We start from the raw sequence: 14,594 nt of genomic DNA, 5'->3' as shown, positions 1-14,594 counted from the left end.
ATGAGCCTTGGTGGGGGTGTGGTGGTTACCTGACACCACGGCCAGTCTGCCCAGTCCTCCACTAACTGCTGTGAGACCTTGGACAATTTACTTAAATCTGCTGTGTCTCAGTTTCCTCAGCTGTAAAATGGGGATAAAACCTCACTCACTTCCCAAAAGGAATAAAAGATAATATACACATGGCTCTCAGAACTATGCCCAACCCAGAGGGAAGGTCAGTGAATGTTAGCTGGGGGAAAGGCATACCCTAGCCCTGTCTCATTGGTCTTCTGTTCCTAGTAATGTCACCACCAAGAAGTCCTTTAATTTTGGAGACTTTGAGAAGTAAGAAACTTCAGTATTACATGTGGGCATGAAAAACTGTGCTGTCGAGTGATGGTGGTCATGAGCCAATTTGGGGATGCAGAGGGACACCTGAGATGGCCCCATGGATGAAAGAGACTCCACTTCCTAATTACTCCATCTTCTGACTGTCATTTCTTACCCAACAGCAATGGTTTTCAAAGTGTGGTCCCTGGACCAGCAGCATCAGCATCACCTTAGAGCTTGTTAGCAATGCAAATTCTTGTCCCCCTGACCTCCACCCTGGACCAGCCACGCCGGGTTTGAGGTCCAGCGGAGGTTGTACTGCAGCAATCCCTGCAGATGATTCACGTGCACACTGAACTTTGAGACCCACTGCTCTACAGGAGTCAAACCACCCAGGCCCTGCTGGATCTGGAGCTGGATTCAGGACTAGGACAACTTCTGCGAAGAGTTTAGAATCAGATTTCTAAAGTCTCAAACAAATAAAGACAATATGACCACCTCCTAAACCTGCTGTCCTCCGGCCCATCCAATTTGCATCAGCTCTGCGATGATGCACATTCCACCTAACACTTCTCTGGTCTGTGACATCTGTTTCAGTTGCCCCTCACGTCTCAATTTTTAGCCCTCCCTGTAGAAACTCTTGCCCAGCAACACTCAAATATGCTGAAGCTTCTACTGCCAGAGTTACCACTTTTAAATGGTCATCATATCCTGTCTTTCCCAGCTCAGACTCTCCAGTGGCACCTAATTGTACATAAAATAGAATGCTTGACAATAGAAACAGACTGTTTGACCTGGATGTGATGGTTAAGTTTATATGTCAGCTTGAAGGGCTATGGGGTGCCAAGACATTTGGTTAAATGCTATTTTAGGGTGTGTCTCTCAAGGTGTTTGTGGAAGAAATCAGTATTCGAATCAGTGGACTGAGTAAACCAGATAGATTTTCCCAATGTGGGTGGATCTCATCCGATCCATTGAAGGCCTGAACATCAACAGAAAAGGCAGAGGTAGGGAGGACCATGTCTCTGCTTGGCTGCTTAATTTGGGACTTCAGTCTCCTGCCTTCAGGCAGGGACTTATAGTACACATTCAGCTCTCCTGCTTCTCAGGACTTCAGACTTTGACTGGACTCCACCACCAGCTTTCCTAGACAGATTATGAAACTTCTTAACCTTCATAATCAGGTGAGCCAATTCCTTATATTAAATCTCATATTAGTTCTGTTTCTCTGACGAACTCTGAATGAACTCAGCATCCAATGCAGACACTTCTTCATCCCAGAGACCTTACATGGCAATCATTGTTTAGACTTCCTGAGTTCTTCCCTGGAGTTTGGGGACACAAATGTCTCAGTTCCTGGATCTTAAACTTATCTAGGTGCTTCTAACCCTCTCGCCCTACCTCCCTTGGCCCCTTCCCAGGGACTCACACTAGCATCAAACTCTGCTGCTTCACCTCTGTTCTTCATCCTTCCCTTAGCCCAGGAAAATGTATGCATGCTCTGGAGGAAGAATCACTGGGCAGACACTAGGTCCATTTGGTGATGTAGTCTTCCAAATCTATCAGCAGTTGAAGTTCAAAAGGCAAGAATTTTATTCTTGGCATTCTCATTCTACTATTTTATCCCTTCTCTGAAAAAAGTGGGTAGCTAGCTGATGAGTAGGAGGATATATAGGGGAAAAAAAGGAAGCATCAGTTAACATTTCAAAGTATCTTTCTCACCTCACAGGTTTAATAATGCAGTTAAAATTAGATCTTAGTAGACCTAAATTGGAGCTAACTAATGGAAATGATGGTCAAGGGCACAATGTGACAAAATGTTTAAGAGTGATAGTGATTACCTGGCCCACATAGAACCAGGTCTTTCCTACAGCAACCCAAACAAAGCAGATGCAGCCAAATTCTTCACAGCTTACAAGACTGTTGCTTTCCCCAGTGCCTGAGCTCCTTTCCTTCCACTGGCCACATGGCAACTCAGAACAGAGACCATACTTTCCAACCTCTCTTGCAGCTAGATGTAGCCTTTTTGGTTCTGGTCAGTGAAATATGAGCCTAGGTGTCATGTGGTAGCTGAAAGAAACACTCAGAAACAATGTGAGCTTGCACTTTGCCTTTTTCCCACTTTTCCACGTTGTTGGCTGGAATGTAGATATAATGGCCAGAGCTACAGCAGCTTTTTAGAACCATAAGGTGGAAGGGACACCTGGGTGGCTCAGTCAGTTAAGCATCCAACTTCAGCTCAGGTCATGATCTCACGGTTCATGATTTTGAGCCCCACATTGGGCTCTGTACTGAGAGCTCAGAGCCTGGAACTTGCTTCGGATTCTGTGTCTCCCTCCCTCTCTGCCCCTCTCCTGCACACCTCTGTCAGTCTCTCTCTCTCAAAAATAAATATACACTAAAATTAAAAAAATAAGAGCCATAGGTGGAAGCCACATATCGATGATAATGGGGAATTAGGAAAGAAGGATTTTGGATCTTTGATGATAATGGAACTAGAACACCAACCTTTGCCTGCATATATTTACCTGAGAGGGAAGTAAATTTTTGTTTTGTCTAAGGTTCTGCTATTCTGGATTTTCTCTCATTTTTAGCCGAATCTAATCTTAAGATACAATTTGATACCAGGAGTGGGATTATAGAGGTGACTTATTGAAAGCTGTGTGGCAGATGGTAATGAGGACTCAGTATTTTAGGCTAGAAAGCTGGCAATTTCTATTATTTCAATTGCAAAATCGTTGGCAAAATTTTCTGTGAGCAATACCATGCTAAGTCACACTGGAACCTGAGACAGAAGGAAGAGTCAGCAATATGGATCCTGTCTTCATCTAAAATGTTGATACTTTGTCACAGATTATTTGTGTTAATTTTTATTTTCTAAATATATCTAATTGAGGGGCACCTTGGTGGCTCAGTTAAGTGTAATGACCATTGATATGATCTCATGGTCATAGGATTGAGTCTCACATTGGGCTCCATGCCCAGCATGGAGCCTGCTTAGGATTCTCTCTCTCCCTTTCCCTCTGCCCTTTCCCTGCTCGCATGCTCACACTCTCTCTTTCTCTCTCCTCTAAAAAAATCTCATTGAAATATTTATCTTTATCTTGATTACTGGGGAAAGGGGTTGGTGCCTCTTCAGACTTTGTATTTGAGGTGAGAGCTTTACTCACCTCACTCCAGTCCCAGCCCTGCCCATGAGGTTGCTTCATATGCCATCCAAGAGTGTACCAGTAGGAGAGACTTAGAATGCTTATGTGTGTTGGCAACTCCTGACCCTTTCAACAAAGTCCAACAAGAGAGAATTAACTCTGATTATAGCTAGCTTATCTATAGACTGAATTGAAGAGGGTAACTTTGCTAAGTGATACTCTTTTTGCCTGTGTTCTGCATTCTAACTTCATGGAAAGTTACTCATTGAGACTTTCTGAAATGAAAATGTCAACTCCTTCTGCAGCGCAAACTTATGATATTATAAACAGTGACTTCAAAGTAACAGCCTTTGGCCACAAGTCTTTTTTTAAAGGAACTTCTTAATTTAGTTTATCTTTGCTGGACAACAGGAGTCTCTGCAGCAACAAAGTCAAATGAAGGTTTTTGTCTTCCCACTTAAGCCTCAAGGAAGCCATCATGTTGCAAGAAAGGCAGATGGGCAGAGCACAGAGGCTGCTGATTCAGTCTTCAGGTTCAAACTTTGTCTAGACAGATATTCATCTGTGATTATTTGCACAAGAAATTGATGAAAGTCAAATAAATGGAAAGCTTAAACTTTTGAGAACATCAAACCACTAAGAAATCACAAAGCTGTCCTGAAACAGCCTGAACTGTTCCATCCTTGAGCAGCTCTCCAAACTCCAAACGTAGGCCAGCTGGAAGTGTGTGCAACCCATAAAAGGGCACCTTCTCCAAGGCCTCCTTCAGACATCCCTGTACAAGACAACACACATGGAAGTGCTGTCCTCAATCTTCCCACCAGAAGACAGACCCAGAGACTGCAGAGCATAATGACCACGTGATCATAGCCCACAGAACAGAACCAGGACTGATGGGGAAAATGATGCCTCTCTACTCTATGTAGAGGATCTCCTTGAGAATATAATAAACCCAATAAAATGTCTAAACTTTTTATTTTTGCAGTGAAAGGTCATGGGCCTATAAATACTTACTTCCAACATAAACTTCCAAGTCTTTCACAGGGGGTTACAGGAGACTATCCCAGCAGACAAAAGAAGATTTAATGTTCTCTCTTTTACTTTTCTGTATAAATGTGTGAAGTTCAATCTAGACTTTGTAGACACTATCATTCTACCTGCCACGCTGTGTTACATTAATGCTTACTCAATATTAAATTATGTTCTCTCTTTTGTAGTGCTATGGAGTGTCTTTTATTGGCTGGGTTGGTTTTTTCCAATAGGAGCTGCCAGATGGACTAACCAGGGAATGCACTCTCCTCACAGAGAAGAGATTCTTCCTGCTCTACCTCCAGGGATTGCTATTGGTGCTTCTCATTCTTTCTTTATTGAATTTTTTTACTGATATTTTTATTGTGATTACCTTGTTCCTACTCAACATTGTATTTTGGGTGTGTTGAGGGGAGATATTTTATCTCCAATTTATAGGTCCCCAGAACATAAGGTACCTATCTGGAAAATGGCTCAGTGTCACATGGAGATGCTAGATATTAAACTATAATTTTATTTATTAATAGTTTATTACCAAGTTGGTTTCCATATAACACCCAGTGCTCCTCCCCACAAGTGCCCCTATCCATGACCATCACCCTCCCTTATTCTTTCCCCCTCCCTCTTCAGCCCTCAGTTTGTTCTCAGTATTCAAAGGTCTCTCATGATCTGCCTCACTGTCTCTCCCCAACTCTTTTCCACCCGTTTCCTTTTCCCATGGTCACCTGTCAGGTTTCTCCTGTTAGACCTATGAGTGACAACCTCTGGTATGTGCCCTTCTCTGCCTGACTTATTTCACTTAGCATGACACCCTCTAGGTCCATCCATTTTGCTACAAATGGCCATATTTCATTCTTTCTCATTGCCATGTAGTACTCCATTGCATATATATACCACATCTTCTTGATACATTTATCAGTTAATGGACTTTTAGGCTATTTCCATGATTTGGCTATTGTTGAAAGTAGCACTATGAACATTGGGGTACATGTGCCCCCTATGCATCAGCATTTCTGTATCCCTTGGGTAGAATCCAAGCAGTGCTATTGCTGGATCATATGGGAGTTCTATTGATAGTTTTTTGAGGAGCCTCCACACTGTTTTTCAGAGCTGCTGCACCAGTTTACATTCCCACCAACCATGTAGGAGGGTGCCCGTTTCTCCACATCCTCACCAGCATCTATAGTCTCCTGATTTGTTCATTTTAGCCACTATGACCGATGTGAGGTGGTATCTCAGTGTGGTTTTGATTTGTATTTCCCTGATGTCGAGTGACGCTGAGCTTTGTTTCATGTGCCTGTTGGCCATCTGGATTTCCTCTTTGGAGAAGTGTCTGTTCAATTCTTCTGTCTGTTTCTTCACTGGATTATTCGTTTCTCAGGTATGAAATTTGGTGAGTTCCTCGTAGATTTTGGATACTAGCCCTTTATCCGATATGCCATTTGCAGCTATCTTTTCCCATTCTGTTGGTTGCCTATTAGTTTTTTTTAATTGTTTCCTTTGCAGTGCAGAAGCTTTTAATCTTGATGAGGTCCCAATATTTCATGTTTATTTTTGATTCCCTTGCCTTTGGGGATGTGTTGAGTAGGAAATTGCTGCGATTAAGGTCAAGGAGGCTATTTCCTGCTTTCTCCTTGAGGGTTTTGATGGCTTCCTGTCTCACATACAGGTCCTTTATTCATTTTGAGTTTATTTTTGTGAATGGTGTAAGAAAGTGGTCTAGTTTCATTCTTCTGCATGTTGCTGTCCAGCTCTCCCAGCACTACCTGCTAAAGAGGCAGTCTTTCTTCCATTGGATACTCTTTCCTGCTTTGTCAAAGATTAATTGGCCATACATTTGTGGGTCCAGTTCTGGGCTCTCTATTCTATTCCATTGGTCTATGTGTCTGTTTTTATGCCAATACCATACTGTCTTGCTGATGACAGATTTGTAGTAGAGGCTAAAATCTGGGATTGTGATGTCTCCTCTCTTGGTTTTCTTCTTCAATATTACTTTGGCTGTTAGGGGTTTTTTTTGTGGTTCCATACGAATTTTAAGATAATTTGTTCTAGCTTTGAGAAGAATGCTGGTGCAATTTTGATGGGGATTGCATTGAATGTGTAGACTGCTTTGGGTAATAATGACATTTTAACAATGTTTATACTTCCAATCCATGAGCACAGAATGTTTTTCCATTTCTTTGTGTCTTCTTCAACTTCTTTCATAAGTTTTCTATAGTTTTCATCATACAGGTCTTTTACATCTTGGTTAGGTTTATTCCTAGGTATTTTATGGTTTTTCATGCAATTATGAATGGGATCAATTTCTTGATTTCTCTTTCTGTTGCTTCATTATTGGTGTAAAAAGTGCAACCAATTTCTGTATACTGATTTTGTACCCTGCAATATTTCTGACTCATGGATCAGTTCTAGAAGGCTTCTGGTGGAGTTGATCAGGTTTTCCATGTAGAGTATCATGTCATCTGTGAAAAGTGGAAGTTTGACTTCTTCTTGTCAATTCTGATGCCTTTTATTTCCTTTTGTTGTCTGATTACTGATGCTAGGACTTCCAGCACTATGTAAAACAACAGCGGTGAGAATGGGCATCCTTGTCATGTTCCTGATCTCAGGGGGAAAGCTCTGTTTCTCCCCGTTGAGGATGATATTAGCTGAGGGCTTTTCATAAATTGCTTTAATATGTTTAAGTTTCTTCTATCCCAACTTTCTTGAGGGTTTTTATTAAGAAGGGATGCTGTATTTTGTCAAATGCTCTTTCTGCATCTATAGACAGGATCAGATGGTTTTTATCTTTTCTTTTGTTAATGTGATGTATCACATTGGTAGATTTGTGAATATTGAACCAGCCCTGTAACCCAGGAATGAATCCCACTTGATCATGATGGATAATTCCTTTTATGTGCTGCTGAATTCGATTTGCTAGTATCTCGTTGAGTATTTTTGCATCTGTATTCATTAAGGATATTGGCCTGTAGTTCTCTTTTTTTTGGGGGGGGGGGTTCTGTCTGGTTTAGGAATCAAGGTGATATTTACTTCTTAAGAGAATTCATCACCACCAAACCAGCCCTACAAGAAATCCTAAGAGGGACTCAATGAGAGAAATGTAGGAAGGAATATAAGACACCAGAGACATCAATACAAACATGAGCTCTACAGAGAACACAATGAATCTAAACACAGATATTTCAGTAATAACACTGAATATCAATGGACTGAATGCTCCAATCAAATGACACAGAGTAGCAGAATGAATAAAAAACCAAAATCCATCTATTTGCTGTCTACAAGAGACTCACCTTAGACCTGAGACATCATCAGATTGAAAGAAAGGGGATGGAGGAATATCTCCTATGCGACTAGATGCCAAAAGAAAGCTGGAGTAGCCATATTTATATCGGACAAACTGGACTTTAAAGTAAAGGCAGTAAAAAAGATGAAGAAGGACTTTCTATAATAATTACATGGTCTCTCCATCAGCAAGAGCTAACAATTATAAACATCTATGTGCCGAATTCGGGAGCACCCAAATACATAAAACAATTAACCTCAAACAGAAACAATGTTATTGACAAGTATGTGCTAACTGCAGGGGATTTTAATACTCCACTTACAACAATGGATAGGTCAACCAGACAGAAAATCACTAAAGAAACAATGGACCTGACCAACACACTGAAACAGATGGAATTAAAAATATATAGAACTCTGCATCCTGATGCTATGAAATTCACTTTCTTCTCAAGTGTGAATGGCACATTCTCCAAGATTGATCACATACTGGGTCATAAAACAGCCCTCCATAAATATAAATGAATTGAGATCATACCAAGCACACTTTCAGATCACAATGCTATGAAACTTGAAATCAACCACAGGAAAAATCTGGAAACCCTCCAAAAATGTGGAGGTTAAAAACTACCCTACTGAAGAATGATTGGGCGAATTAGGCAATTAGAGAGGAAATTTTAAAAAAATATATGGAAACAAATGAAAATGAGAATACAACAATCCAAAATCTCTGGGACGCAGCAAAGGCAGTCCTAAGAGGAAAGTTTATTGCAATCCAGGCCTATTTCAACAAACTAGAAAACGCACAAATTCAAAATCTAACCGAGCACCTAAGGAAACTAGAAAAGGAGCAGCAAGAGCACCTCATGTCCAGCAGAAGAAGAGAAATAATAAGGATCAGGGCAGAAATAAACAATATAGAATCCAAAGAAGCAGTTGGAAAAAATCAATGAAACCAAGAGTTGGTTTTTTGAAAAAAATAAACAAAACTGATTAACCTCTAGCCAGGCTCCTGGGAAAGAAGAGAGATAACACCCAAATAGACAAAATCATGAATGAAAATGGATCTATTACAACCAATCCCTTAGAAATACAAGCAATCATCAGAAATTACTATGAAAAATTATATGCCAACAAACTGGACAACTTTGAAGAAATGGACAAATTCCTAAACACACATGCACTACCAAAATTCAAATGAGAAGAGATTGGAAATCTGAACAGACCCATAACCAATGAAGAAGTCGAGTCAGTCATCAAAATTCTCCCAATGAATAAAAGCCCAGGGCCAGATGGCTTCCTAGGGGAATCCTACCAGACATTTAAAGCAGAGTTAACACCCATCCTTCTCAAGTTATTCCAAGAAATAGAAATGGAAGGAAGATTTCCGGACTCATTCTATGAAGTAAACTATGTTTTAAAATATAGGTTTTGGGGCGCCTGGGTGGCTCAGTCGGTTAAACCTCCGACTTCGGCTCAGGTCAGATCTCACATTCGTGGGTTCGAGCCCCGGGTCAGGCTCTGTGCTGACAGCTAGCTCAGAGCCTGGAGCCTGCTTCCGGTTCTGTGTCTCCTTCTCTCTCTGCCCCTCCCCCTCTCATGCTCTGTCTCTGTCTGTATCAAAAATAAATAAAACATTAAAAAAAATTTTTAAATATAGGTTTTATTAGGGGCACCTGGGTGGCTCAGTCGGTTAAGCCGACTTTGGTTCAGGTCATGATATCGTGGTTTATGAGTTCAATCCCCACATTGGACTTTGTGCTCATGGCTTAGAACCTGGAGCCTGCTTTGGATTCTCTGTCTCGATCTCTTTCTGTTCCTCTCACTTTGTGTCTCTCTCTCTCAAAAGTAAATAAACTAAATTTTTTTAATAAATAAAATAAAATATAGATTTTATTATTATATAGGCCTACAGATCAGGAAACAACAATCCTTGAAAAGATAGTTTTGGGACTCACAGATCCCTAGAGGAAGGGACATACCAGCCATAGGGATCACACAAAAAAGCACCAGTGTCATTCTGGAGGCAGAAGTAGGGAGCTGTGGTTTATGGGGGAAGAAACAGGCAAGGCAAGTTAAACAGGCTTAGGACTGTCTAGGCTGAAAGATTTCAGCGGGCACTAGGCCATAGAGGCTGTCCTTAGTTGTCTGGTACCTGGCCTATATTAACATAGGAGGATAGTGGCCTAAATGTGAGAGCCTGATAAGAACACTGTTGGAGTTGTGGCCTCTGGATTGGTTGGTTTGCATCTGAAAGGCACACTGTAGGTAAATTGTTTACTATTTGTAGGAACTGGCTAGCCCTGGGAAGGGTAGTCCCTCCAGGGCCAGCAAGACCCCAGGACTGGGACAGTCATGTGGGCTCGTGAGGTAGAAGCCACCTGCTAAGAATAGCAGAACCACAAAATAGAGGATTAAATCCCTGATGACCATAGGCCTTGGAATGCCTTTATAAAAAAATATAGATAAATATTTATCTCCTTTAATTCACTGATCCTTTCAGTTTTCTGACACTCACAGAAGAACCTAAGTTAACTAATAAAATAAGCTAGATAATCCAAGATGCTTCAGGGGCCATCTTAGGATTGTATTACATTTGGACACCAGTCTAATATCCAAAGCAATTGCAAAGCTATTTAAGCCTTTCAAATAGTCTCTTAAAAATGCCAAAGTAGATTTTTATTCACAACACAAGCACACTTATTAAAAACTTCTTTTCCTTTCTCTTACCGGGTAAACAGAGCAGCAGACCCAATTCTAACTTGCTCTGCTGTCCTTTCTCAATTCCTCCCCATCCCCTTATTTCCCCCTACCTGTTTCTGCTCCATTTCTGGATCTATATTTTTTTCACTTTGTATAAGAGTTTCTGCTCTTTGAAATAGAAATGAATCATTTCAAGTACCTTTCAATTCTGTATTACCATATTGATCAACACAACACAAGTCACATCCCCGAAGCAACAACAAAACATTCTTCTTTTAGAAGAGAAGCAGAAGGGGCACCTGGGTGGCTCAGTTGGTTAAGTATCCAACTCTTGATTTCAGCTCAGGTCATGATCTCACGGTTCATGGGTTCAACCCCCGCATCGGGCTCTGTGCTCAGAACTTGCAGCCTGCTTTAGATTCTATATCTCCCTCTCTCTCTGACTCTCTCTTGCTTGTGCTGTCTCTCTCTGTCTCTCAAAAATAAATTTAAAAAAACATAAAAAAAATTTTTTAATGGCAATCAGCCCCTATAGGATATACTTTAAAAGAACTAAAAAAGGAGACCCCAACAATTTCTCATCCACAGATCAGCTATTTTGCTGTTTGATAAACTTTTTAATACAGTAGATCTTGTTGATATTGCTTTTCTGCTAAACAGAACTATTCTGAACAGATGCAGAAAAAATAGATAAATATGTGGGTCTAGTAGAGAAGGTGAAACAAACGTGAAATTAAAGAACATCAAAACAAAGCCAATAATCATCTCTGAGATTATGATGATACTACATATGTCAATTAAGTATCCCAAGATGCATCAGATCCATTAACTATCACTGGTCAATTCAGAATGTACTGATTCTGGATACCTGCCAACCTAATTGGATATTTTTGTTTCTCCAAGATATAATTGCGATGTGCTTACCTTGTGTTATGTACACATTAAGATCAAGTTCATCTGAAAATACACTAATAAGTATCCTGGGACTCACTCTACTTGGAGGACATTTTCCTCTATAAAAATGAGGTACATTCAGGTAAAATAATGATATCCCTGACTGTGGTCCAGATAAACAAATGAAAACATGTTGAGTTGAAACTAAGGAGCAAAGCTGATTATTTTAGGACACACCTAAAGAATGTTCTTCACAACACTGTGAACAGCAGTTTTACCTTTATTATCTAGAAAATCATTTTCAGATTGTCTTGAATTCAGTTTTAACAGTATTTTGTCTAGGATTTTTGCATCAGTATTGATCAGGTATATTGGACTATAGGTGTGCATGAAGCCAATATCCTAGACGACAAAGTTATGATACACTGGTATCATCCTGGTAATATATCACGGAGATGGAAGGTAAGTATGCAGGGCAGATAAAATGGGGGTGGGGCTGTACATATTGCATAGCAGAAGGGGTGGAATCTTCCAGGTGGTCTAATTAATCTACTGGACCTGGACTCTCTTGGAAGGTATCCATCTGGTTCTGCAGATGTCCTGTATATTCACAACAGAAAGGCTAAGCAAACAAAGTCTGAGATCTCATTCTCTTTGGTGGATCAGGGATCATCTAGATTAGTGTTGTCCACAGTAGAGGACATGGACCCAGGCAGTGCATAAGACAATTCATTGAGATTTGGGCAAAAGATATTAGAATTTCTATCTATATAACTTTAACATTTTTATTATGGTAAAATATACATAACATAACATTTACCATTTTAACCATTTTTAAGTGTACGGTTCAGTGCCACTAAGTAACTCACCTTATTGTGCCACCATCATCACCATCCAGCTCTGGAACATTCTTTTTTTTCCCACCAAGCAATAATTTATTAATTTAAAAAGCAACCTTTATTTTTAATGTAATTTCTGTACGTCTGAGGGAGGACAGTAATCCTTTTACAAATGGAACTGATTACTAGAATAAACAATGAAAAACCAAACTGGTAATTGATGTGAATCCACAGGGAGTTTAAGCTTCAAATCCAGTCAAGAAATTTGTCACAATCTCTTTCAGCTTTGCATCTGACTGTTCTGAGATCTTTCCATCAGTCCTGATATTGCCCAACAGAGCTTGGTGCTGGCTGATAACATGAGCCAAGAAGGCCTGCTCAAACTTTGTGATCTTGCTGGGCTCCAGTTTATAAAGATACCCTCTCGCACCAGCAGAAATAACAGCCACTTGTTCTTCAATAGCCATGGGAGAATACTGTCCTTGCTTCAGCAACTCAGTCAGTCGCACACCAAGGCTCAAGAGTTGTTGAGTGGCAGCGTAAAGGTCAGAACCGAACTGGGCAAAAGCAGCAACCTCACGATACTGAGCCAATTCCAGCTTCATGGTACCTGCCACCTGCTTCATGGCCCTGTTTTGAGCAGCAGATCCAACACGAGACACAGACAAACCAACGTTAATGGCAGGGCGGATGCCTTTGTAGAACAATTCTGTCTCCAAGAAGATCTGTCCGTCAGTGATGGAAATGGCGTTTGTCAGAATGTAGGCAGACACGTCGCCAGCCTGCATCTCTATGACGGGTAGAGAGGTCAAGGAGCCACCACCAAAAGAATCATTCATTTTGGCTGCCTGCTCAAGCAGCCACGAGTGTAGGTAGAACACATCACCAGGGTAGGCCTCACGGCCAGGGGGTCGGCGGAGCAACAGAGACATCTGACGGTACGCAACAGTCTGTTTGGATAAGTCGTCATAGATGATCAAAGCATGTTTGCCATTATCCCTAAAATACTCTCCCATAGAACAGCCAGAGTAAGGAGCCAGGCACTGAAGTGGAGCAGCATCAGAAGCAGTAGCTGAAACCAAGATGGTGTGCTTCATGGCATCTGCATCTGTAAGCCTCTTCACCAACTGGGCAACAGTGGACCTCTTCTGACTAATAGCAACATAGATACAGTATAGCTTCTTCTTTTCATCAGTTCCATCATTGAAACGTTTCTGGTTAATGATTGTGTCAATAGCAATTGATGTTTTGCCAGTCTGATGGTCACCAGTAATCAACTCACGCTGACCACGACCAATTGGCACCAAGCTATCCACAGCCTTAATGCCAGTCTGCATTGGCTCATGCACAGAAATTCAAGGAATGATTCTAGGGGCTTTCAGGCCAACTCGTCTAAGAGTCTTGGAACCAATTGGACCCTTTCCATAAATGGCATTACCAAGGGTATCTACAACACAGCCCAACAGCTCCTCACCAACTGGAACATCCACAATGGCTCCTGTTCTCTTCACAATATCTCCTTCTTTAATTAGTTTATCATTTCCAAACACGACAACACCAACAGTGTCAGGTTCCAAGTTTAAACCTGAAGAAAATTCTACCATTTCTTCTGCCTGAACATTTCTCAGGCCATGTACACGGGCAATACCATCACCAATGCTTAGGACACGACCTGTCTCTTCAAGGTCAACAAAGGTGTCAGCTCCAAGAATGCACTTCTCGAGGATAGAGGACACTTCAGCAGTGCTGGTCTTCTGAAGACAAGTGTTAGAGGCATGGAGGTTCCTTGCAGCAATGAAGGATGAGCCCAAAGCATTTTTGGAGACCAGCCCAGCCCGCCTAGGAAGGGCGCGGGCCACGGCCGCAGCGCCGCGAAGCTGATGCAAGGCTCTAACTCACAAATCACAAGATCATGATCCAAGCCAAAGTTGGATGCTTAATGGACTGAGCCACCCAGCCATCCCTCTTGCCTTTTTTATTTTAGCTATCTGACAGGTGTAAGGTGATATCTTATTGTGGTTTTGATTTACATTTCCCTGATGATTAGTGATGTTAAGCATCACTTTAGGGGTTTTTTTGTTTAAAAGTTGATTTTTATTAATTAATTATATTATATTATTATTATTTTCCTTTTAAAGCCAAGTTAGTTAAATATAGTGTAACAATGATTTCAGGAATAAGATTTAGTGATTCATCACTTATGTACAACACCCAGTGCTCATCCTAACAAGCGGCTCTTTAATGCGCATCCCCCATTTAGCCCATCCCCCCATCCAACACCCCTCCAGCAACCCTGTTTGTTCTCTGCATTTAAAAATTTCTTACAATTTGTCTCCCTTACCCTATGTTCATCTGTTTTGTTTCTTAAACTCCACATATGAGTAAA

At 41.0% G+C, this 14,594-nt stretch overlaps 1 pseudogene; it reads right to left on the bottom strand.

Annotated features, from left to right (window-relative positions):
• Positions 1-12,437: 12,437 nt before the first annotated feature.
• The window catches only part of LOC115295191, a 37,977-nt pseudogene continuing 35,820 nt past the window's right edge, over positions 12,438-14,594 (bottom strand).

Source organism: Suricata suricatta, chromosome 7 (genome assembly GCF_006229205.1).
Source record: "Suricata suricatta isolate VVHF042 chromosome 7, meerkat_22Aug2017_6uvM2_HiC, whole genome shotgun sequence".
Taxonomy (NCBI): domain Eukaryota; kingdom Metazoa; phylum Chordata; class Mammalia; order Carnivora; family Herpestidae; genus Suricata; species Suricata suricatta.
This window is presented reverse-complemented; position numbering and strand designations above follow the sequence as displayed.